Source organism: Dipodomys ordii, unplaced genomic scaffold (assembly GCF_000151885.1).
Source record: "Dipodomys ordii isolate 6190 unplaced genomic scaffold, Dord_2.0 Scaffold76, whole genome shotgun sequence".
Classification (NCBI taxonomy): Eukaryota; Metazoa; Chordata; class Mammalia; order Rodentia; family Heteromyidae; genus Dipodomys; species Dipodomys ordii.
Window position 1 is genome coordinate 7,356,160 of NW_012267292.1, and position 4,681 is coordinate 7,360,840.

Here is a 4,681-nt window from a genome sequence, read left to right on the forward strand (position 1 = left end):
AGACCCATCTGGGCTACCTAGTGAGACTCTAGGCCAAAAACAAAACAAACACCAAAAAAAAGTACATGGAAAATACTTGGAAAGGAAAGGTAACACAAATACTTAAAGTAATACGAAAACCCTAATGTTTGAAATGTGTTTTGATAGAATGAGATTTATTTTTATTTTTATGTTTGCCAGTCCTGGGGCTTGAACTCAGGGCCTGGGCTCTGTCTCTGAGCTTCTTTTTCCCAAGACACGCACTCTATCACTTGAGCCACAGCATCACTTCCAGCTTTTTCTGTGTATGTGGTACTGAGGAATCGAACCCAGGGCTTCATGCATGCTAGGCAAGCACTCTATCACTGAGCCACATTCCCAGCCTAGAATGAGATTTTTTTTAAAACAAATAATAGATATTCAATTTTCTTCCTGTTCTTTTTAAAGTTTTTTGCAGTATAAAAACATTTAGTATAGTGAACTACCCTAGAAAAACTTGTTAACCTTAACATTTAATGAGGATCTAAGAAAATGTTTAAGCCTGTTGAACACTTGGGCAAATATAAATCCTTCAAAAGATCTTTATTTGAGAAGAATAGGGCTTAGAAGCAAAAGTGAGAGGTAGTGGTTGCTTCTAAAATAGTTCTAAAAAAATTAGCGTTTATGTCTCACCTACAGAGCTAGATGATAGTCCCTCACAGTGGGTCCAGCCAGCTTAAAGAGAGAGGAATGCCTTTCTATTAACTGGTTTTGAAATTATTGAGGTTACTTTTTTTTTGTGACAGTCCTGGGGCTTGTCCCTGAGCCTTTATGCTCAAGACCTTAGCTCTACCACTCGAGCGACAGCTCCACTTCCACCTTTTTGGTGGTTAATTGGAGATAGGAGTCTCATAGACATACCTGACCAAGCTGCCTTTGAACCAAGATCCTCAGATCTCAGCTTCCTGAGTAGCTAGGATTACAGACATGAGCCACTGGTGCCCAGCGAGGTTACTTTTTCCTACAGGCAGAAGAAATCTGGCTTAAATAGTTTCTTGGTTGTCTAAAAAGGACTGCTTTGAAATACAAGATAGACTAATTTAATCATTTTTATTTAAGAAAATAAATGGCATACAATAATGAAGTGATACAACTTACATTTATATGGATTTTAAATGCAGATCAAAGTGTATCTTTCTTATTTTAAAAGTTATATATAATATTATGGAAAGTACAAAGTAATAAACATATTTTTTATTTTTCAAAGTAATATGCAATGTTTGGAAAACACAAAAAAATTTAAAAAGAAATAAAAGATGTTCATTATTTTCTTCTTCCTTAGCAATGATTGTTAGTACTTTGTCGTGCTTCAATCTGATTTTTTGTAAGTAGATATTTCCTTTTCATATGCTGTTAAACTAGATGCATAATTTTGACACTAAATGTCTTAATCTGAATCCTATATTTAAATGTTCCTCATGTTTATTATTGCATGGCCGTAAAATAATTTTTGTGGTTTAGAAACGGCTGTGTAGTATTTTGTGGAGTAATTTGCTTTGTCATGCTTTTTGTTGCATGTTGATTTTACTTCACACTTTATTTTTTGTAAATGCTATTTAAACACCGTTGCTCTTTAAAATACTACAAAACTGTAAAGCTGCTTTAAAATACTGTAAAACAACTTTTACCTTAGGAATGTTAATTGAAAGTATAATTAGAAAATAAGAAAAATAAAAGGACAACTTTAAGGCTCTTGGTAAAATAATGTTTAATTGCTGGCTATGAACTATGCACAACACACTGTGGTCTCATGGCTGTGTCCCCTCCCCCCAGTGCATACACTGAACCCTAATTTCCAATGCAATGATGTTAAGAGGGGAGGCCTTGGGGAGATATTTAGGTCAGGAGGTTTTGTCCTTATGAATAAGATTAGTGCTCTTATTATAGAGGCTTGATGAAGCTTTTTTGTCCTGCCTTATACGAAGGCAGAGGAAGGCATCTTCCATGTAGCAGAGAGCCCTCACCAGACACCAGATTTGCTGGTGCCTTGATTTTGGACTTTTCAATGTTTGGAACTATGAATGAGCAATACATCTTCGTTGTCAGAAAACTTTTGTATTTATTATCTGATCTGATAGCATGATAAACTCCACTTAAGCAGGATGGATATACTCATTTGATGTACAAGGAAACTGAGTCACATAAACTATGAATGCATTCATCAGCCTCACTCCTTTGACCCCGAACGTTTTGGGTTAGGCACTGTGTGAAATGCAAAAGAAATGAATTCAAAGTTTAGATAGAAAATAGCCTAGTAGAAGCTATAAAAAGACCAAAAGGCAATGAACAGATTTTCCTGTTGGCTTTTTGTTTGTTTTGTTTTTGCCTGTATTGGGGCTTGGACTCAGGGTCTTATTCTCTCCCTTAGCTTTTTGTTCAAGGCTAGTGCTCCACCATTCGAGCCACAGCTCCACTTCTGGCTTTTTATTGGTTAATTAAAGATAAGAGTCTCATAGTCTTTTTCTGCCCAGGTTGGCTTTGAACAGTGATCCTCAGATCTCAGCCACCTGAGTAGCTAGGATTATAGGAGTGAGACATCCAGCTAGATAGATAGTCATCTATCTTTCCTTCCTTCCTTCCTTCCTTCTTTCTTTCTTTCTTTCTTTCTTTCTTTCTTTCTTTCTTTCTTTCTTTCTTTCTTTCTTTCTTTCTTTCTTTCTCTTTCTTTCTTTCTTTCCCTCGCTCTCTCTCTCTGTCTCTGTCTCTCTCTTTCTTTTTTTTTCTGTTTGTCATGGGACCTGGGCTGTCTCTGAGCTCTTCAGCTCAAGGCTAATGCTCTACCACTTGAGCCATGGCACCACTTCCGGCCTTTTCTGCTTGTGTGGTGCTGAGGAATTGAACCCAGAGCCTGGTGCATGCAAGGCAAGCACTCTACCACTGAGCCACCTTCCCAGCCCTGGATATTCATATTTCTTCTCAAGCTAGAATGAAAACTTCCTGAGTTGGAAAGTGGGAGGGAGGTGAGGGTAAGGAGGTGGGGGTAGTAGGGTCTGTATGTGGTTGGGCAGGGATGAAAAGCTCTTCCAGGAGGCATGGAAGATAAGAGGGGTGGGGAGGAGGGGTTTGGCAGGCTATTTCAAATAGAGCAAGCAAAGAATGCAGGAAAACTGAAATCTGAAGAATGATTTTATCTAAATAAACTACCTCTTTGTATGTGTATTTTAGAAGTATATTGATCTTCTTTTCCAATTGGAATTATGGAGGGTTCTGAAAGAAGTAAAAGAAGGCCCTGTTGTCCTGAAAACTTCTAAGAAAAGGTGAAGGGTATCACATGCCTGTAATCTCAGCAACTCTGGAGGTAAAGATAGGAGGATTGTGGTCCATGGTCACTGTGGAGACCTTATCAGAAAACAAGCCTGCCTAACAAACTGGAAGCCCTGAATTCAATTACCAATACTGAAGAGAAAACAAAGTGTTTTGCAGAGCTGAAAAAGTAAAGATCAAACAAGTGAGAAATAATTTTGCCTCAAAGATGATTTGAAAGACAAAAAGGTTATCTATGAAAAATCTACGCCCCCCCCCCCATGCCTGTGGCTCATGTCTGTAATCCTCGCTTCTTAGGAGGCTCTGAGATCTGAGAATCACAGTTCAAGGCCAGCCCAGGTAGAAAAATCTGTGAGACTCTTATCTCCAATAAACTACGTAGAAAAAGCTGGAAGTGACTTTGTGGCTCAAGGAATAGAGCATTAGCCTTGAGCCTGAAGAGGCTCAGGAACAGTACCCAGGCCCTGAATTCAAGGCCCTGGACTGGCAAAAATCAAATCTAGGCATTAGCACCAGGGATGTCTGTCTGTCTGTCTGTCTTTCTTTCTCTCTCCAGATATACAACCCTGAGATTTGAAAGGCTGGTAACTTCTATGTACCTGTAGAACCCAAATGGTCATTTGTCATCATGGTGAGATATATCCATGGAGGGGACCAGAAAATGTGCTGTAAATTCATGGCTTTCACTAGCTCTTTACTGGCACTGTTATGAAGTCAACAAGGCTTCAATGAACTTATCCAGGATTCTGCAAGCATATATTGGGTGGAAGTGCCCAAACCTGAAGTTGGTAATGAACTTATCTATATGTGTGGTTATGGCAAAATCAATAAGAAGTGAATTGCCTTGACAGATACCACTTTGCTTGCTTGATCTCTTGGTAAATAATGTATTTGCATGAAAGATCTGATTCATGAGATCTATACTCTTGGAAACACTTCAAAGAAGCCAATGACTTCCTGTGGCCTTTCAAAGTATCTTCTTCATGCAGGAAAATAAAAGGATCACCCATTTTGTAGAAGGCAGACATGATGGCAGCAGGGAAGACCAAATCAACATGTTCAGTACCTAGATGCACTAAGGGGTTGGGCTGTGGTGTTTTTGTAATGTGTTAATAAAACAGTACTACTCAATCTAGGCACCAGGAGCTCACACCAGTAATCCCAGATAATTAGGAGACTGAGTTCTGAGGATTATAGTTCAAAGCCAGCCCAGGCAGGAAACTTGTGAGACCCTTATCTGCAAATAACTAGCAAAAAATGAGAAATGGAGCTGTGGCTCAAGTGTAAAGTGCCAGGCTTGAGTGAAAACTATGTAAGGGACAGTACCCAGGCTCTGTGTTCAAGGTCTAGTATAAAGTGTGCACAGGCACGCGTACATGCACGTGTGCACACATACACA

The 4,681-nt window shown here is 39.1% G+C and overlaps 1 pseudogene; it reads left to right on the forward strand.

The window, feature by feature from the left end:
* Window positions 1–3,289: 3,289 nt before the first annotated feature.
* Window positions 3,290–4,352, forward strand: LOC105991709 (annotated as a pseudogene).
* Window positions 4,353–4,681: the final 329 nt, after the last annotated feature.